This window comes from Thalassophryne amazonica, chromosome 9 (genome assembly GCF_902500255.1).
Source record: "Thalassophryne amazonica chromosome 9, fThaAma1.1, whole genome shotgun sequence".
Lineage (NCBI taxonomy): Eukaryota > Metazoa > Chordata > Actinopteri > Batrachoidiformes > Batrachoididae > Thalassophryne > Thalassophryne amazonica.
In genome coordinates this window covers 48,253,377-48,276,013 of record NC_047111.1, presented here as the reverse complement: position 1 = coordinate 48,276,013, position 22,637 = coordinate 48,253,377, and positions in this window count along the sequence as shown.

Here is a 22,637-nt window from a genome sequence, read left to right as displayed (position 1 = left end):
GTGTCACTACACTTTCCCAACACATAGAGTGCCATTGATCAGGTTCATTTGAGTAGTTCTCTTGTCATTTTGATTTACAAAGAGGAAACACAGTTGTTTGACAATAAATGGCTTCACCCAACCACTAACCGTGAATGAAAAAAAGTTTTTGTGTTGTCATTCATATTCTCTTAAAAATGGGCAAAAAAGCAAAAATTCTACAAGGATATGTAAACTTTTGAGCACAACTCTACCTATGCCAGCCAACTTGAGCAGTCTGGGTGGTTTGCAACACAGCAAAAAGTCAGAAATCTAATTTTGCCCTAATTCAGTCAGTGCTTTGTAAACCAACTCCATTATTTTAAAATAATGTCTTTATAGACAAGAAGCCAAGACAGGAAGAATTTTGTATTGGAGTGACTTGGTCCGCTATTCTGGTCTGAGTGTCTGGCCATTCTAACAAGAAACACCAGAGGGTACAACAGATTAAAAAAAAAAAAAAAAATCCAACAACCACAGTGTGAGTGGTTGTTGCATTGTTAGGAGAAGTGACTATACGACAACTGCATAGTTGAAGACAAGAGGAATAGGTTGCAAAGCCAGATCACTCACTAAGACAACTCCCAATGTTTACTCCATAAAAAGCAGGGGGCCCCCAATTTCACCAGAAGATACACTGTCAAGGAAGAAGTGAGTTCTTAAAATGTAACTTTCCTATGGTGTGTATGTATTGATGTTTGCTTTCAATTTGTATACAGTCAGAAATGCCTCCACACTGGTTCACCATCATTCAGGTTGAAGTCATCCAGGAAGTCAGTCCACACAAGCTGAACCTCATGTATTTTGATGGAGTGATATAAATTATGTCTAAGACATATTCAGTGACCTGGAGATGTTAATTTATCCATTCAACCAATTCTCACACCCAAGTTGTCACGTTTTGACTGAAAATCAATCTGCGATAAGTCGGGGGCCCCATCGCATCGCTGTGTGGCAAAACTCTAACCTTAACCATAACCAAATTATGGATGATTTGTTCTCTGATGACAAGGAAGTGAAGCAGATAGTTCCAAGCACTGACAGAGAGAAATGAAGCAGGTGTCAAAAACGTGTCGTCTGATGCGAGATAGGTCCCTAACTCATCACAACATGACAGAAATGCACACTGACCAAGCATATAAATCTGGAAGACTTGGGAGTCACAATATGTTAATCCATTCCCGGTTTAAAGAAAACACTATCCAGAGATAAGATAATTTCAATTTATTTTCATTTATACAACGCCAAATCACAACAAGGTTGCCTCAAGGTGCTTCACACAAGTAAGGTCTAACTTTACCAACCACCAAAGCAGCAGTGGTAAGGAAAAAACTCCCTCTGAGGAAGAAACCTCAAGCAGACCAGACTCAAAGGGGTGATACAAAATGAACATACAGGAAATGTTGCCGGTGCACAGTACGGTTTCTGGAACAGATACCACACCCATCTCTGGATGGAGCCACACCTCAAACAGAGAGAAAAGAAAAAAGCAGACTCAGCATCAAAAAGACAACAAATATAGTGTAATTTGTCAGCATTAAGCAACAAGGAAAACAGAAGAAATACTAAGGTGATCGCCAGCCACTCACCCGAAGCTTCACTAAAAGACCCAGAATTTAGATAAAGTTGAGGCCGCAGCCTGCTCCGTTTCCTAATAAAATGAATTAAAAGAGTAAAAAGCATAGAACTATACTATGCCAGTATGCTAGTCATACACTGTAAAATCTAACGTGTCGTTTCAACTTAAAAATACGAGTAAAAGGGCTGCCTTAAAATTTCAAGTTAAGTGAAAGAACATAAGTTGTTATCTAGGTTAGATATTCCTTGTTGGGTAAACACCTGCGTTAGTTTGGGTTGATTTATCTTTCATAATTGATTTAACTCATTCAGGTAGTTGTTTGAATCTGAAATGGTCAGTTTTATAAACCTTTTGTTTCAATTAAGTTGACTTGGATTTGTCAATTGATTTAACTATTTAGGGTAGTTGTCTGAACTAGCAAATCTGTTTCATTTTAATTAAAACTGTATGTTGTGTAAACCTTTTGTGTCAGTTAACTTGACTTGGATTTATTAATTGATTGACCTGCTTGGTTGTGATTTGAATTTGCACACACACACACACACACACACTTAAATGAAATCGATTAATTTCACCGAGTGAAAGTTTTACCTCAGAAGAAACATGCGGTCGACGATGCCCTCCAACTTGCGTCCAAAATGGAGGAAAGGAGCACATGTTCACCCGCCCGCAGTTGCATTCCCACAATGCATTTCAAGAAAAGCATGATGACGCAGGCGTTTTTATCCCCAAAGTCAAGTTGACTTACATTTCTAATTCAGTTGAGCCTGGATTTTCAAATTAGCATTTATTTTGTAGTTGAGACGTTTTTAACTAATAATTTCATGTTATTATAACAACCTCAGTAATCATGTGTCTTAATGACATAGAATAATATGTTAAGATAACAAACAGACAAAATCACAATTTACAGTGTACGAAAGGAAAAATAAGTGCATCTTAAGTCTGGACTTCAAATTCTCTACAGAATCTGACTGTTTTATTGACGCAGGGAGATCATTCCACTGAACAGGGGCACGATAAGAGAAAGCTCTATGACCTGCAGATTTTTTTATTCACCCTCGGGACACTAAGTAGTCCTGCACCTTGAGAATGCAAAGCCCGGGCCGGTACGTAGGGTTTAATGGTAGGGCGATACTGGCCTCAAGAGCATCAGGGCTTGTTTAGGACTGACTACGACTTCTGAAAAAGGAGGGACTATTTATTCATTCATTTTCAAAATCAGTCATTGGGCAAAAGGTGGGGTACATCCTGATGGGCCGCCAGTCTAGCGCACATGAAGGGAACCCGCACAGACATGGAGACAGCCTACAAACTCCACACAGAAAGGTCCATGGGGGAAGTGATCCCAGGACCTAGTTCCTGTGAGGCAACAGCACAAACCACTAATCCACCGCCCCTGTGCTGCCCGCAGAGGGAATATCTATATGGTTAACTTGCTATTTGTAGTAAATCTCCTCATATTTAAGAAAATTAAATAAATTAAAAACAGTAAGTGTCTAACAAAAGCCAGATTTCAAAGTGGCCAAAATCAACCCTGAGGCCACAACACCCCTGCACACCTTCACATTATGTCGAGACCTGGCTCCAGAGATAATTACTTTCTTTATAATATAATAATGCCACAACAGCCTGAAGGCATGCAAACATTATTAGAACTGCTTTCTCTTGATCATGCTGCCATGCTGCCTTAATATTTATACTTCAATTTCTTTTCCATGATAGAAATCCTACATGATCAAACATTCAACTCTTGCTGTGCACCTGCGTTCTTGATAAGAGAGTTTAATATTTTGATAATTACTTTTCTCTGTCTTTCCACTATATACTTGTTGACACCTGAATAGAACAGGCTGATTGAAGTCATTTCTATCTTTGAAACAAATTCTCACCATTATATTTTTTCCAAACTGTTTCTATTGATTCTGTCCTATCACATTAGAGCCAGAGAACTGAAGAAAAGAAAAGAAAGAAAAGCCATTAAAGGCAACTTTATTCACCTCACTCAGACATTACAGCTTCAAAGACATCAAAGGATGACAAATGTCAAAGCAATAAGAACCTGTTTTGTTGTTTGAGGCAAGACAGCTTTGAAAAGTAAGTTGAAGGTTCAACAATCCGGCCAATCCAACCAACTCAAGGTCACAAAAACCACAAAAATCAATGTTCTAAAGTTATCTTGTAGATGATGATGATGGTAGAAAATATTGATGTTCACACACATCCTCCAATATCAATGTTGGAGGAAAAAAAACAAAGCAAGAAGCCCAAGTCCGACAAAATCTGATGGTCTAATTTTTAAAGTAAAGGGCTCTAGACTAGGGGATCCTCAATTCAGTTCCCTCTTATCTGGAACTCATGATAGCCCGCTGTGTAAGGATCTTGTTTTCTAATTTCCTCCCAGCGTGCAGTTTAGCATCTTGTGTGGTGAATGTGAGGCATCATTGTAAAGCAATTGGGGGGAGGGGGTTACCAATGAGGTCTGTCCATTCCTGTCCACAGAGTGTACTGCAAAGTTCTGACTAGCCCAAAAGAGGTACAATTGACAATCTGGGTTGTTGAAAACATTTATTTATCTTGTAAATATTACAATATGTTTCCAAAGTGCCTGGAAGAATCCTAGAACCCCTAAGGTGTACACTATCATTTCTTACCCTCCGTTGAACATCTCATCAGCCTGTCTCACTCCCAGTGGCTCATTTAGGTCTGAGGTCCAGTGTGTACGTCAGGCTGGTTGGTCAGGAACAGCTGGACACAAATGCAAGGCTCGAGCAAACAGCTCTGGTATTTCAAAGGGTTTACTGAGGTGGATAGCAAAGGTCGGTACACAAGTAGGTACTCCAAAAAAAAAAAAAAAAATACAGCAGTACAAAAATCATCAGGTTTAGGCATGGTCGATCAAACAGGCAGGAGGTCAGGAACGCAATGAGACAGGCAAGACAGGCATGAGAATGCAATAAACAGAGCTGAAGAGATGGCACAAGGCGCATCAATCTGGCGAGGGACAAGAGCACCCAGTGAGCTTATATAACCCCCAGTGTTGAGCTGCAGGTCAGAAACAGGTGTGCATGGAAAGCACCAGGACAAGGGTGTGGCCAGACAGAGAGAAACACCCACCACCAAGCACCAAGAGACAGACAAGAGAGATAGGGACAGAAAAACTCAAGCAGGAAAAAAAAAACAAACAAGAGACAACACCAATAAAACAAATAAACTCAAACAGTGCATACCAAACAAAGACAAGAATCCAAATCCTGACAGTGTAGCACAAACCAAATGATCCTAGGGTTTGTAAGAGTAGAATGGGAGGCAGAGCCTTCAGCTTTCAGGCTCCTCTCCTGTGGAACCAGCTCCCAATTCAGATCAGGGAGACAGACACCCTCTCTACTTTTAAGATTAGGCTTAAAACTTTCCTTTTTGCTAAAGCTTATAGTTAGGGCTGGATCAGGTGACCTTGAACCATCCCTTAGTTATGCTGCTATAGACTTAGACTGCTGGGGGGTTCCCATGATGCACTGTTTCTTTTTGCTCTGTATGCACCACTCTGCATTTAATCATTAGTGATTGATCTCTGCTCCCCTCCACAGCATGTCTTTTTCCTGGTTCTCTCCCTCAGCCCCAACCAGTCCCAGCAGAAGACTGCCCCTCCCTGAGCCTGGTTCTGCTGGAGGTTTCTTCCTGTTAAAAGGGAGTTTTTCCTTCCCACTGTAGCCAAGTGCTTGCTCACAGGGGGTTGTTTTGACCGTTGGGGTTTTACATAATTATTGTATGGCCTTGCCTTACAATATAAAGCGCCTTGGGGCAACTGTTTGTTGTGATTTGGCGCTATATAAAAAAATTGATTGATTGATTGATTGATCCTGTAGTTTGCTAATGTAACCATGTTTACTTTCTTACCTTCAGAGGTTCTGAATTAAAATGTGTCAAGCGTCTACTAATGAATTTCATATAACGGCTGAGTGGATCCTTGTCATTTGATTGGTGGCTTGTATGTCATGTGACATTTATTATTCATACCATTTGCCATTGTGTTTCATTGACTGTGCAATATTAGGAGAAGCCGGGGCACAGTGGATCAGAAATGTTTTGTAGCAGCATAAACACATTATGCATAGGTTTAGGTCATTCTATTGTGGATTTAATACATGAGACTGTTATTTATATCTGCCCAAGTGTAATTTACAGGTATTTAAAATCAATTTTAAAATTTTTGATTCACTGTGCCCCAGACACTAATTCATGGGGCACAGTGAATCAACTTAAAATATAATGAAAAAACACATGATTATAAAGACTTCTTCAAAAATATTAAATATATGCTGATGCACATACAAATTATAATCCAGCAAACAGCTAGGTAATGTGTGAGTGTCTTATATAGTGATATAAGTAAGTCCTTTAGAAACTGTTATAAATACAACTGTCATAATTTCTATTCAAATGTGAAAACAGTTGTTTATATACACAAATTATAGAAATAATTCATGGAAAAATAAATGTACAAGCTTCAACAAGTAATATTTGTCATCCACTTGATACTGGGGCTTAGTAAATCACGTTCTAGACTGATTCACTGTGCCCCAATTCACTGTGCCCCAGGTGCATTAAAATTCAGTAAGGTATATCTTATATATTATATTCCAATTCTAAGGTGGAACTATGCTAGTATGCTAAGGTATATCTAAATATCTAAAAAGGAAGAGTAAAATAGAAGAGTAGAAAAGAGTAGAGTAGAGCCACTTAGGTGACATGTGACACACGAGTCATCAAATAGCTGATAGTCTGGAGAAGACATAACACATGCTCATCAGTTGGATGGGGAAGTCTTCTAACTAATACGTTTTTGGGCCTCTGTTGTGAGAAATGAATACAAAGACACTGACATCCACAAAATTTACTTTTGATAGGAAAAAAACTGACTTCACTTGCCACTTAGTGTTACCCTTAATGTATCCAAAAACAAAACACTAATTTATAAGGGGGATGTCTTTATGCATAAAAATATGGCATAACTGCTGCAAATATATACGTAGTTTTGCAGATAAGCTACTGATTCACTGTGCCCCGTGACTCACCATGCCCCGGTTTCCCCTATTTTTAGCATGCAATTTTGGTGCTATATGAAATGTGCTATTGCATGTCCTGACCACTGCACATGCTCACATTACTAGGGGCGGCACTTAGCTAAATATAGCGGAGTTTGTTTTGCTGGTGGACAACGATTTGAAGCTGCTAATTCTTCTAACACCAAAAAAACCACCCACTATGTCATAAGCAATCTGGAGGCATGATGAGCTAATTAGGATGAATTTAGGATGAAAAATGACAAATTTCTGATGAGATTCTTCGCTGGAGTGAGTAAATGGTAAATGGACTGCATTTATATAATGCTTTTCCATCTGCATCAGACGCTCAAAGTGCTTTACACATCAATGCTTCACATTCACCCCGATGTGAGGCTGCTGCCATGCAAGGCACCCATTACACACCGGGAGCAACTAGGGGATTAAGGACCTTGCCCAAGGGCCCTTAGTGATTTTCCAGTCAGGCTGGGATTTGACTCAAGGATCCTCTGGTCCAAAGCCCAATGCTTTAATCACAAGACCAGAGTGAGGAAAGTAGACGGCAGTCTGTACACAAAGTCAGCGGATAGCATCACGGATGACTGAGAACAATTTTGGACTCACACACACACGTATCATTGTGTAATTTGCCCTCTGATTGGATATGATTGTTCTGCAAAGTGAATCAGGTTGGTTTCAACAGCAACATGAATTTTGGTGACAGACCGTGGAAAAGTGTGAACTGACACTGTTTAACATCATAAAAAAAGAGGTTCATCTATGTTGTATTTTTGCATTATCTGTGACTGAAGCTCCTTCTAACCGTGTCTCTCATGGAACATCTGGTTATGAAATGGAAATGAAGTTCTCAGTGCTCCTCAACTTACTAAAAACACGAGGAAACAAAGCATGTGAAAAGGTTTGTGCGCCTGTGTACGGAGGGAGCTTGTTTTTAGTTGGAGGAGCTGGTTCAACAATGTTCTCCTTCGTGAGTCCACCTGACAATATCTGTAATCTGCATAACAATCTAATTATACTCCACCTCACTCTGCTCACTGCTGTGCCCCTCTTGAGTAACAATAGCAGCAGCGGTACAAAAATCTGTGATTGTTTTGGTGTCGCTCCAGCTATTTAATCAGGTGAAGTGAATGATGGCCACATTGAAGAACAACCCCTCTTTAAAGCTTTAATCACTAGAAAATTGGATTGAAAATTAGGGAGACAGTGTCTTTATATTCCATTGACTTGGAGAGGATTTCTCATGACTGAGTTTCTTTTCGTTCTTTTTTTTTTTTCTATTTTTACTTTCTTCATGCACTCTCACTCCCTCTGGAGCTTTTAAGTTGAGTACAGAAATATAAGGTACCAAGAGACAGACAGATTTAAAAAAAACTGTCATGACAAAGATGGAAAGAGAGAGTGAGGAGCAAAGGAGTGATGTGGACTTTGGTACATTTCCTTTTATATAAAGGGGATGCTGTGCTTAAAGGGTACATTCATCATTGGTCATTGTGATTAATAGGCTCATTTAATGCACATGCTGTGGACACTGTGAATACATGTGCTCTCTTTTTGTTAGTTTCACCCTCCAGATGTTGTTTGCTGCGCATCTGTCTCAGTAATGCTCTACCTTCTACACAATGCAATGGCCATACAAGTCTCTGCAAGTTTCTACTACAACCCCAATTCCAATGAAGTTGGGACACTGTGTAAAATGTAAATAAAAACAGAATACAATGATTTGCAAGTCCTCTTCAATCTATATTCAATTGACTACACCACAAAGACAAGATATTTAATGTTCAAACTGATAGACTTTATTGTTTTTGTGCAAATATCTGCTCATTTTGAAATGGATGCCTGCAACACGTTTAAAAAATGTTGGGACAGTGGTAAGTTTAACACTGTGTTACATCACCTTTCCTTCTAACAACATATATATATATGTCAATCCATCCATCCATCCATCCATCCATCCATCCATCCATCCATTTTCTTCCGCTTTATACGGAGTCAGGTCGTGGGGGCAGCAGCTCAAGCAAAGCCGCCCAGACCTCCTGATCCACACACACCTCCCCCAGCTCCTCTGGGGGAACCCCAAGGCATTCCCATGCCAGCCGAGAGATGTAGTCCCTCCAGCATGTCCTGGGTCTTCCCCGGGGCCTCCTCCCAATGGGATGTGTCCGGAACACCTCTCCAGCGAGGCGTCCAGGGGGCATCCGGAAAAGATGCCCGAACCACCTCAACTGACTCCTTTCGACCTGGAGGAGCAACGGCTCGACTCCGAGCTCCTCACGAGTGACCGAGCTCCTCACCCTATCTCTAAGGGAGCACCCAGCCACCCTGTGGAGGAAACTCATCTCGGCCGCTTGTACTCGCGATCTCGTTCTTTCGGTCATGAGCCAAATCTCATGACCATAGGTGAGGATCTGAACGTAGATCGATCGGTAAATCGAGAGCTTTGCCCCCCTACTCAGCTCTCTCTTCACCAAGACGGTCCGATACAGCGACCGCATCACTGCAGACGCTCCACCGATCCGTCTATCGATCTCACGCTCCATCCGTCCCTCACTCGTGAACAAGACCCCAAGATACTTAAACTCCTCCACTTGAGGCAAGGACATTCCACTGACCTGAAGAGGGCAAAGCACCTTTTTCCGGTCGAGAACCATGGCTTCGGATTTGGAGGTGCTGATTTTCATCCCGGACGCTTCACACTCGGCTGCAAACCGTCCCAGTGCTCGCTGAAGGTCCTGATTTGACAAAGCCAACAGAACAACATCGTCCGCAAACAGCAGAGACGAGATTCTGTGGTTCCCAAACCAGACCCCCTCTACACCCTGGCTGCGCCTAGAAATTCTGTCCAGAAAAATAATGAACAGAACCGGTGACAAAGGGCAGCCCTGGCGGAGGCCAACATGCACTGGAAACAGGTTTGACTTACTACCGGCAATGTGAACCAAGCTCCTGCTGCATTCGTACAGGGACCGGATAGCCCTTAGCAAAGGACCCCGGACCCCGTACTCCCTGAGCACCCCCCACAGGGTGCCCCAAGGGACACGGTCGAACGCCTTCTCCAGATCCACAAAACACATGTGGACTGGTTGGGCGAACTCCCATGAACCCTCGAGCACCCGATGGAGCATGTAGAGCTGGTCCAGTGTGCCGCGACCAGAATGAAAACCACACAGCTCCTCCTGAATCTGAGGTTCAACCATCGGTCGAATTCTCCTCTCCAGTACTCTGGAATAGACCTTACCGGGGAGGCTGAGGAGTGTGATCCCCCTATAGTTGGAACACACCCTCCGGTCCCCCTTCTTAAACAGAGGGACCACCACCTCGGTCTGCCAATCCAGAGGCACTGTCCCCGATTGCCACGCGATGTTGCAGAGGCATGTCAGCCAAGACAGTCCCACAACATCCAGAGACTTAAGGTACTCAGGATGGATTTCATCCACCCCAGGAGCCTTGCCACCGAGGAGCTTTCTAACCACCTCGGTGACTTCGGCCTGGGTAATGGATGAATCCGCCTCTGAGTCCCCAGTCTCTGCTTCCTCTTCGGAAGACGTGATGATGGGATTGAGGAGATCCTTGAAGTATTCCTTCCACCGCCCGACAACATCCCCAGTCAGGGTCAACAGCTCCCCACCCACACCATAAACAGTGCTGGTGGAGAGCTGCTTCAGCCTCCTGAGGCATCGGACGGTTTCTCAGAATCTCTTCGAGGCCAACCAATAGTCCTCCTCCATGGCCTCCCCGAACTCCTAACCAGACCCGAGTTTTGGCCTCTGTGACTGCACGGGCTGCGGCACGCTTGGCCTGCTGGTACCTGTCAGCTGCCTCCGGGGTCCCACCTATCAACAAGGACAAGTAGGACTCCTTCTTCAGCGTGACAGCATCCCTTACTTCCGGCGTCCACCACCGGGTTCGGGGATTGCCGCTGCGACAGGCACCAGAGACCTTGTGACCACAGCTACGAGCGGCCGCATCAACAATGGAGGTGGAGAACATGGTCCACTTGGACTCCATGTCTCCAACCACCCCCGGGATCTGCGAGAAGCTCTCCCGGAGGAGGGAGTTGAAGACCTCGCTGACAGAGGTTCCACCAGTCGTTCCCAGCAGACCCTCACAATACGTTTGGGCCTGTCAGGTCTGACCAGCTTCCTCCCCTCCCAGCGGATCCAACTCACCACCAGGTGGTGATCGGTCGACAGCTCTGCCCCTCTCTTCACTCAAGTGTCCGAGACATGTGGCCGAAGGTCAGATGATACGACTACAAAGTCGATCATCGACCTCCGGCTCAGGGTGTCCTGGTGCCACGTGCACTTATGGACACCCTTGTGCTCGAAAATGGTGTTCGTGATGGACAAACTGTGACTAGCACAGAAGTCCAACAACTGAACACCACTCGGGTTCAGATCGGGGAGGCCATGTTTCCCGATCACCCCCCTCTAGGTCTCACTGTCGCCGCCCACATGGGCATTAAAATCCCCCAAGAGAACAATGGAGTCCCCAGTCGGAGCGCTATCTAGTACCCCTCCCAGGGACTCCAAGAAGGTCGGGTACTCTGCACTGCCGCTCGGCCCGTAGGCCGAGACAACGGTGAAAGGCCTGTCCCTGACCCAAAGGCGTAGGGACGCGACCCTCTCGTTCACTGGAGTGAACTCCAACACATGGCGACTGAGCTGGGGAGCAATAAGCAATTCGACCCCAGCTCTCCGCCTCTCCCCGTGGGCAACACCAGAAAAATGAAGCGTCCAGCCCCTCTCCAGGAGTTGGGTACCAAAGCCCAAGCTGTGCGTGGAGGTGAGCCCGACTATCTCTAGTCGGTATCTCTCAACCTCCCGCACAAGCACAGGCTCCTTCCCCCCAGCGAGGTGACATTGCACGTCCCAACAGCCAGGGGCTGTGAGCATGGACTGGGCTGCCGGGCCACCTGCCCTTGACTGCCACCCAATACTCTCTGCACCCGACCCCCATGGCCCCGTCTGCAGGTGGTGAACCCACAGGAGGGCGGGCCCACATCGCCCTTTCGGGCTGAGCCGAACCACCAGGCACTCGTGCGCGAGCTCCAATCCCAGGCCTGGCACCAGGGTGGGGCCCCGGCTCCGCCATACCGGGCGACGTCTCGGTCCTTGATTTTTTACTGGTCATGGAGGTTTTGAACTGCCCTTAGTCTGACCCATCACCTAGGACCTGTTTGCCTTGGGAGACCCTACAAGGGGCACAAAGCCCCCGACAACATAGCTACTAGGATCATCCGGGTACGCAAACTCCCCCACCACAATAAGGTAGCAGCTAGAGGGGGAGTATATATATATATATATATATACTAGCTGGGGTACCCGGCATTTCCCGGGTTAACCTGTTTTAGACATAAGCCAAATGCCATTCATTTTAATCAAAACAATTGCCCAACATTTGTTTTTGTAATGCTGATGTCTTATGAATATAATAGTTAATGGGCTAAAGTTTGTCTAGCAGAAGAGGTGAACTCCCCAAACTAAGTGGAAATACTTGGTTAAAAGGCAAACACATTTGAAGTCCTTCATGCAGACTTTGTTCTGCACTCAAATTTATAACAAAATTACACACAAAAGGTAGATAACAGTAAATGTAAATATCAATAAATCAAAACTGAGGTAGTGGTGTATTTCACTGTTTAAAATTAATGTATTCAGACAGGAAGGCAAACTGTGTTGTACAGGACAGTTGTACAGGACAGTCAGGTGCTGAACAGTTGAGAACATAAAGTAGCTGAAAGAAGGGATTAAATAAACAGAAATGGCCAACACATATACAGGGCTGGAAATTTGAATCTTCCTGTTCATACCCACAGCCTCAGCCTAAGTATGATGTTGTTTTGCTGAGTGTGCTGTAGAAAGGGATTAGAGATGGCCAACACATATACAGGGCTGGAAATTTGAATCTGCTTGGTCATACCCACAGCAGGCTATTTTGTGGGTAATTTTCAGTTCAACTTTTAAAAAAATAGTACCAGTCTGTTCCCCATGTCATAAGGATTAGAATATATATAGTTTTAGGGCTACATATTTTAGTTTGGGAGTTTATCGCACATGGTACAACACTGTAATATTGCATAGTGACTGAACATGCTGTCAGTCACTGAATATTGATCTATCATCACATTTGCATGAAATGTTTACAGCGCTTCACTTTTTTCCACATTTTATTATGTTAAAGCCTTATTCCACTATCATGTTACGATCTCAGCGCCATCATGCCAATTTTCAAATTTAAGGTGTTTCCTCTCTGCTTTCCAGGTAATTTTGCTTAAATTCATTGGTTTGCAGTTGCGCGGCATCACTTTATTTTTAATAAATTTGCAAAAATTTCGAAATAAACCTTTTTCATTTTGTCGTTATGGGGTGTTATGATTAGAATTTTGAGGGGAAAAAATAATTACATGCATTTTGGAATAAGGCTGTAACATAAAATGTAGAAAAGGGGAAGCACTGTGAATACTTTCCAGATGCACTGTATCATGCTTTACTTATTCATTCATTCATTCATTCACACTTCTTTGATCTTTTTCATGATGCCACTAGTGTCCAAACGACACCAACAATTGTGCCATCATCTTGCATTGCTTCAGTGTGTGAGATTTGCATGTCATCAGTTGGGTTAACTGTGATACAAAAAATAAAGTGGTGTTATTGGTGGAATATTCGGTCTCACGCAAATGTTTAAAAGCCCCATTTTGGGCAGAATTTTGCATAAATACCTTCAACTGACTGATGATCTTGTTGATGATGAAGCCTGCAGATCAGAAGTCTATCTCTCCATTTTTTGTGGCATCTTTGGTGGTAACCACTGTCTGTGCACCAGAGAAGGAGAAACTGGAGAAACTTCAGAAACTCCAGGACATTGTGATGAACGACTGCAGTGGCGAGGGTGGCACACCAACGGCAAGCAGTGCCGAGATTAAAGAAAGTGGGCTGTGGTTCACATCAACCCTCACCTCCAATGGGCTGTGTACACTGGGGTGCAACAACAATGCTTTGGCCCCGTATCACAACAACAAAGATACTTTTGTCAAGAAAACAGCGAAGTGAGGATCAAAATTCCTAAATTATCACGACTTTTTAATTTTTTTTCTCTCTGTCTTTATTTTAGATAAAATGTAAAGCTGAATTTGCAGGAAATGGCTTCCACTGGTATTTGAAAAATGCAAAATGCTAGAGCTTTGCACCTGACCTGACCTTGAGTCATGCTCTAAATTTCTGGGGAGAGCCCTGCTAGCTGTATATTTTTTTTATAGTTTTTAAATCTTCCAAAAAACTGAGAAACAAATCCCACAAAGCACAGAAGAAACAAAAAAAAATCCTCCACTGCATAGAGTCAAAAAGTATCTGGTGTTAATCTGTTGTGACTAAGGGTGTGATTTTACGAAAAGCTCCTGTGGCTCAAACACATTCTCATACCCATTTTGTCACATATTGAATCCAATATGCGATAAGATAGGCACCCCTTTCACATCACTCACTGATGTGCAGGCTAACCCGAAATGTTCCCTGCTGTGTGTAGGAGTCAAACAGATAGTTTTGTATGTTATCACATGTTAAGGGGTACTGACCGAGTGCCACTATGTGACAAGACGGGAGGGAGGATGGTGAGTTGGGTCATATTTGAAAGTATGAACAAGCACACAATATATGATTGACTTGATTGAAAACTTGTCAGTTCAGCTTCAAACCACCTCTAGTTTGGTGCAGTACTTTGGTCATAGATGTGAACACTCAGCCCCTTTGAGGTATCTTTAAAGTCTGACGTTAAATGATTTCTGCTCAATAAACAGTGAGACAACAAAAACAGGAAAAAAGAAATCTGATAAAAATGGGGATGATATGCTGTGTTGGGCCAACACTGCCTCATGAACAACACGGGCCTACCAGCTATCACTTCCAGTTAATGATTCCTGACACACAGATTCATAAATCTGGCAGAGTGGTTGTTCTACGGAGCCCTGGAAGTGTCATTGCAAAATGTTTTGCATGTGGAGAGAATGGGCCTCATGTATCAACGTTGTGTACGGCGATATTTGAGCGTATATGGGGTGTACGCCAAAACGGCTGCACTACTTGGCATTTATCAATGTGGTCGTTGGCGTACGCTGCGCTGAAAATATACACCAGGTCGAGAGGTGGCGTAAATTATACACCAAAATGAACCAGCGCTGGAATCCACATAAAAATGAAGATGATCAACATGATAAACAGTGCCATTATACAAATCAATGCATATGTTACATAAATAACACTTTACTGATTATACTACATAATAATCAATACAAATCCCGCTGTTGCGGGATTGTTATGGAGCACGATCCGTGGCTACAGCACTGACTGCAAAGACAGCGCTGCACGCCCTTTTCTCCAGACTTTCAGCCTGGAGCCAGAGCAGCGCTGAGCTTAACTTCATGTGGTGTGATCGTTTTAGACTATGAAATTGATAATAACAACTGTAGTTTCGTCATTCCCTTAATTCGCTCGTGCTGCAATCAGGTTTTGTCATCTCCATTCGGTTGTCACAATAAAATAAATACAGAACTACATTTAAAAAATAAAGAAATCTGACAGATTAGGCGTGTCTTATTAATTGAGCGAGCAAATATCCACATGTCAAGAATTATTGACGTGATCGCTATAACACCGTTCACCTGTCGTGGCCTCGGAGTCTCGCGGAGTTTTTAGTCCAATTTTGCATGCCTTTTTTTTTACAGTGTTCTGTGTTCTGCGTATCTGTTTATAAGAATCTTGTTGCCCAGAAGAAAAAAGAGCGCCAACAACTACTCATAACTGTGTTTGTCACACGGAAACAAACACCTGCTGCAGCGAGATGTAAGTGGAAAAGGCGCAGCGTCAGGACGCAGAGGCCCGATCTGTGAAATACTGGTCAGTCACTATTAATAATTTCTTATGTGTCCAACCTCGTTCGTTGATCGTTAAAATTAATTCGTTAGTTCTAAATGCCATCATAATTATTTATAGGAAAACGTTCTATTTTTATTTCTCAAACAAATGTTTGGGCCTGAAAACAGTTTGGTATTATTTTCCTACTAAGGTTTGAACTTTGAGAGTGTTTACACACGAGAGAAAAGTAAGAAAATGTTCATGCCTGATTGAGAAAGTGTATAAACTGTGTAGTGAGGGGTTTTACAGCTTTGAAACGTCTATAATAATTGTAAAAAATAACGCTGACTACGTCGTGGTTTCGCGTATTACGGGCTATTTTTTACAACGTAACTCCAGCGATTAATGAGGGACCACTGTAACACTTTATTGATTATATACTACAAAACAATTGATATGACGGCCGCTTTTGACGCTCTATTGGCACGCGTCGTGATTGGTGGAGTTCTTTTTCATTGCCGTCTTTCCGGCTTCTATGTCATAAAATGAGGGTGTGTCTGAAGCAGAGTCTGAATATTTATGGGCGTGTTTATTATAATTATGATCGTTTCCACCGCCGCATTTATCAAGATCACGTCAGGCGTATGCCAGAAATGGGCAGGTGTGCACTGCTTGATACAAGTCACGGCGACTTTGGTGTATTTCAACTTTACGTCATAAATTTACGCCACAAGTGCGCAACATTGATACATGAGGCCCACTGTGCGCACATTTTATTATGTTGTGCGCTCATTTTATGATATTGTGTGCTCATTTTATAATATTGTGTGCACGTTTTATTATATTGTGTGCACGTTTTATTATATTGTGCACACATTTTAAGCATCATTTGAGTAAAACAAGGGCACGATCTACTTAAACGTGGCCACAATTTGTAAAACGTGCACTCAATTACTCAATATTGTCTTGACACATAAATGTTGGCTATTAGTCAACAAACCAGGAGACAGTGTAATACATTTCCCCATTAGAAATGGATCTGGTCAGAGTATATCATGGTTTGGGCGCACAAGGACATATAGAGAACTCTAGCTGCCCAGCATGGCATCATCTGGAGTTTAAGCACATTAAAAAGGACGCTGAGGGCAAAGCTGAGGATGACAATTTAGGTCATATTATGGAGTTCATTTTGAACGAAAGGAAAACGTGCGCACTTTTTATTAATTCAAGGGATCAATTAAAGGAAAACGTGCGCATGAATTATCATGGCCAGGAAAACGTGCACGTTTTATTCATTTGAGAGCACGTTTTATTAATTTGTGGGCTCAATTAAAGGAAAACGTGTGCTCAAATTATCATGGCCAAAAAAAAATATGACTTTAAGTGACCTCTCCCGGGTTCTGTATTGTTGGTATTATAGGGTGCATAATTTGTACACACACATGCTTTTTGTCCAGTCAAGGCTTTGAAAACCAGTGTTGCCACAGTTACTTTGAAAAAGTAATCCAATTACTGATTACTGATTACTCCTTGAAAAAGTAACTTAGTTACTTTACTGATTACTCAATTGTAAAAGTAACTAAGTTAGATTACTAGTTACTTTTTTAGTTACTTTCCCCAGCTGCCGACAACAACCCACGTCAACATGACAATGATACCTGTTTTGCCAAAACTTACTTTATAGTCACCCTTTCTTGACTTCAATGAAAATAAATACTTGTTTTATAAAAAGTAAAATAAAGACCTCTTTCTTGACCTCATATTTAACTGTTGACAGCACTGTAACAGTAAAACTTGCAATTTCAAACCTACATTGTTTATAAATGTAACTATTAAATTCTAACATTTTTCTAACATTTAAATTCTCTCTAAACATTTTACTTGTCAAAATTATTATTATTTTAAGCAATATTAGTAGTTGTAGTAAAAAAACGGCTTCTAAACTGGACCTTTAATCTAGGGGTGTTGTGGGGGGGCACATCCCTCCCCCACGCCCCCATCCCATCTGGATTCGCCCCTGCTTTGGCGTCTGAGCACAAAGAATGGATAACATTTATTTATGCAGAAAACATGACCAGATTTACAGGTAAGAAAGTTTTATTGCGTTTTCACATCATGTGGTCCTCGGAAAGAGAGTTTAGGTGCATTAACACTTTTAATAGTGTTAGTTGTTGACGCGTCGCGGAGGATCAGCTGTTTTTAACGAGACGATACAGAGCGGCTCAGATCAGAATTCTAAATAAAGGAGGGAAAAAAGTATAAAAAATGTCTTTGTAAAGTTCAGTGCAGGTGTGCTGATCACCGCGCTTTAAGAGGTGAGGACGAGTCGAGCAGCTGCAAAAAACCGCGGATGAAAAGTTCACAGCTCACTTAAAGTGGGCAGTTCAGTCGAACCCCGACCTCCTGCCCACAGACCAAGTTTAATGCTGCTATCGACCCACAATGAAAAATAATAGTAACGCACAGTGACATGGAGAAGTAACTTTAATCTGATTACTGATTTGGAAAGATTAACGCGTTAGATTACTCGTTACTAAAAAAAGTGGTCAGATTAAAGTTACTTCTCCATGTCAGCTCACTTAAAGTGGGACGTTCAGTCGAACCCCGACCTCCTGCCCACAGACCAAGTTTAATGCTGCTATCGACCCACAATGAAAAATAATAGTAATGCACAGTGACATGGAGAAGTAACTTTAATCTGATTACTGATTTGGAAAGATTAACGCGTTAGATTACTCGTTACTAAAAAAAGTGGTCAGATTAGAGTTTTTACTAAGTAACGCGTTACCGGCATCACTGTTGAAAACTGACTACTTAGTAAATTCCGCAAGAGTAATTGGCACTGCAGTAATATATTCAACACATCTTCCCATTGTAAGAAAATCCTTTTTTGTCATATTCGTCATTCTACTCAAGCTTCAGTATATTACTTTTTCATCACTTTGAATTAGATATCCCAGAATAATAGCTGACCTGTCTATTATTAATATACTGAATCCATCATTGGATTTAGATACCCTTTGAAAGAGCTCATGAGTTTTTGGGACTTTGGATTTCTCTGCACACACTGCCTACCTGTTAGTCCATGTTTGATAAGGGTGAATTTGGGAGCATTAAGCTTGATCCTGCCTCGCAGATCACTTTTCATTGACCGCTAATAAGAATAATCTGTCTCACAAATGACACTGTACAAAAAGAGCCAGTATGTTATCAGTGAGCTGGAATGAGCTCCCTGGTCCATTTATTCTGTGGACCCTTTAAAGTCACCCGAAGACCTTTTTACTCAGCCAGGCTTTTGGACAGAGGAGGGTTTTCTTTCACCAAAACATTAAATTTAGGCTTGCATCTCAGATGTACCTTCTGGCAAACTGTAGCTGAACTTGAAGAGAAGAGAATTGAATTGAAGAGATTTACTACTGGCACCTGTCAAGATGGCACCATTGTATGTGGCCTGCCGTCGGCACTCGCTTCTTTTAGTGTCGTTTTTATTGTTTTTACACTTTGTTGCATGGAATGTGTCACCGCTCCTGGTGTATGATCGCCAAACTCTTATCAGCGTTCGGGCTTCGCTGGAGAATTTCGTTGTTCCTGGCTCGGGCGGACGGCCAGGGACGCGGCTGCCCCCGCCGCCTGTCTTAGCGTCCGTACCGGATTTTCTACGCCGCCCGCTTGGCTTGTTGCCTCGGCGTCTGCGTCGCAGAGGACGCGGGAAGAGAGGAGGAGTCCGTGTTCGGCTCAGAGTGTGCCTGGCTGTTTCCTGCAAACATGCTCCACGACAATTCATAGCCGGATTCTTCACACCATATGACGGCTACGACGTGCAGCGTTCCCTGAATTTTCGCTAACGGTGGCTCCGGCCGGTTGTCCGGGGTGCTGGGTCTCCACTTCCGCGTCGCCGTCCTGTGAGGAGCTGCAGTCGTGGCTGCGTGCAGGAGAACCTACGCCCGCTCAGTCATGTCTCGCAGCAGACTGACGTGCGCTCAGTCCGTGTGGCGCTCGTCAACACAAGGTCACTCACAAGTAAGACTTTCATTTTGAATGATTTTTTCTCCAGTCGTGATCTGGACTTTCTCCTGTTAACGGAGACCTGGTTGAAACCAGGTGAAAATAGCGCCTTTTCTGAGCTCCCCCCCCCCAGACTGCTCGTTTTTCAGCTCCCTGCGAGCATCAGGTCGAGGCGGTGGTGTGGCCACGGTTTTTAAAGACAGCTTTAAATGCCGATTTTTATCTTCTAATGTCTACTCCACTTTTGAACTTCAGTTGTTTGTGATGGAGTTCGACTGTCCTGTGCTCTGTGCTGTTGTTTACCGTCCACCAAAATTTAATAAGGATTTTATTCAGGAGTTTTCTGAGTTTCTGGCAGATTTTATCCCAAAATATGACAAATTTTTGGTCTGTGGTGATTTTAATATTCATATCTGTTGTCCTTCTAATCAGCTGGCTGATGATTTTAAAAGCCTCCTGAACTCTTTTGGTCTAACACAAGTTGTGGATGACCAACACATAATCTTGGACACACCTTGGACCTGGTTATTTCTTTTGGGCTCTCAGTTTCACTTAAGGACATATCAGACATTACTATTTCAGATCACTTTCCTGTTATTTTTGAATTTATTGCTCCTCCATCTGCTAGTAAGCCACTTGTTCCTGTCTCTCGCCGCCGTTTGGTTACCTCCTCGACAGCGGGGGACTTTGCTGCTGCCTTCATGGACTCTCAGTTTTATGCCATGAACGGACTGGTTTCTCCATTACTCCCAGATAACATCCTCTCTTCTTTCCACTCTACATGCACAGTAATTTTGGACTCTGTTGCACTGATGCGCTGCAAATCCAGGAAATCAAAATCCGACCCCTGGTTAAATGCCACCACCCGTGCCCTCAGGCAACGCTGCAGACAGGCGGAGAGAAAATGGAAAAAGGACAAACTACAGGTGTCTCTGGGTTTTCTGAGGGACAGTCTAACTGACTATCAGAAGGCTGTGAAGGAGGCAAAAGCACAATATCTGTCTCATATTATTTCTAGCAATTGTCATCGTCCCAGTGTGTTATTTCAGACTATAAACTCAGTTGTAAATCCACACACCTCTGTTTTGATGGACGCTACAACTGCAACCTGTGAGGAGTTTCTTCAGTTTTTTATTGACAAGGTTTCATCAGTCAGACAGAACGCTGATCAGAACTGTAATGTTGAGTTGTCTGCTCCTCGTGCACATTCTGCTGTGCTCGAACAGTTTGAGCCCATTTCTTTTGCATCTCTCGCTGATGTTGTAAAACATAAAATCTACAAGTTGTCCTTTTGATGTTGTTCCAGCTAAGGTGCTGAAGGTGGTTTTTAATACTGTTGGGGCGGGTCTCCTAACTTTTATTAATGCTTGTCTTAGATCAGGATCTGTTCCAGCTGCTTTTAAACATGCTGTGGTTCAACCTCTTCTTAAAAACCTCACCTGGACTCATCAGTTTTATCCAATTTTAGACCTGTGTCTCATCTGCCATTTCTATCTAAGGTTTTCAAAAAGGTTGTCTTTTACAATCATTTTTAGAAGACAATCTCATCCTTGAAAAATTCCAATCTGGGTTTAGATCGCGACACAGCACTGAGTCAGCACTTTTAAAAGTTCATAATGACATTACTTTGTCGGTGGATGCAGGGAATCCTGCTGTGCTGGTTCTGTTGGACCTCACAGCAGCCTTTGATACTGTGGATCACACAGTACTTGTTTCCCAGTTGGAACATTTTATTGGCATTCATGGTACTGCACTTAAGTGGTTTAGATCATATTTGGCTGAAAGGAGCTTTTCTGTCATGATTGGGGACCTTTCCTCATCAACTGCTCCTCTGTGCTGTGGAGTGCTGCAGGGATCTGTCCTTGGGCCGATTCTATTTTCTTTGTACATTCTGCCATTGGGGTCAATTACAACCCAGCACAACCTGTCCTTTCATTGTTATGCAGATGATCTGCAAATCTATCTACCTGTGAGGACTAATGGGAGTGATGCTTTGTCATCATTATTTAATTGTATTCGTGATGTAAAGCAGTGGCTGTCCCAAAACTTCCTTTACCTGAATGATGGTAAAACTGAGATCATGGTGTTTGAGCGCACTGGCATACCAAATGTGGTAACACCAAATTTTGGTGCTTTGGCTAACTATGTAAAACCAGCTGTCAAGAATTTGGGAGTGATATTTGACAGCTGTTTGAGGTTCGATCAACAGATAAATTCTGTTGTCAAAGCTAGTTTTCTCCAACTTCGCCTTTTGGCTAAAATAAAGCACTTTCTCAGTAGACGTGATCTTGAGACAGCCATTCATGCTTTCATCAGCTCCAGACTTGATTATTGTAATGCACTTTATTCGGGCATTAATCAGTCGTCTCTTGCACATCTCCAGTTGGTGCAGAATGCTGCTGCTCGTCTTTTGACAAACACTTTTAGACGTGAGCATATTACGCCCGTCCTGTACTCACTCCACTGGCTTCCAGTTCGCTTTTAGAATTGATTTTAAAATTTTAATGTTTGTTTTTAAAGCTATTTATGGCCTTGCACCTCCCTACTTGTCTGAAATTTTAACTTTGCGCACCTACAGTAGGACATTAAGGGCGTCTGGCCAGCTTTACTTAGATGTTCCAAGGTCAAGATATAAACGCTGGGGTGATCATGCTTTCGCGGTAGCTGGCCCGAGACTGTGGAATGAGCTACCTCTTGAGTTACGTACTATTCCTGACCTAGCACTTTTTAAATCTAAGTTAAAGACTTATTTATTTAAACTGGCTTTTAACACTTAGTGGGGAGGTGACATGTTCTGTTATTTTTATGTTCTTTTTTATGTGTTGTTTTAAAATTTTATTTTATATGTGTTTTATTTTTGTAAATTTGTGTTTTTAATGTTAAGCACTTTGCACACCAGTCGGTGCTGTAAAGCGCTTATAAATAAATGTTGATTGATTGATTGATTGATTGATTGAAGAGTCCTGATCACAAGAGCCACATCCTGATCAACACAGAGCCCTACAGGTGCCCACAACTGCAGAGGGAAGGGCTAAAGAACAACAACTGGTCCAGAAAGCCCTCACAGTATGTGGGTACCCACGATGGTCCCTGGACAAA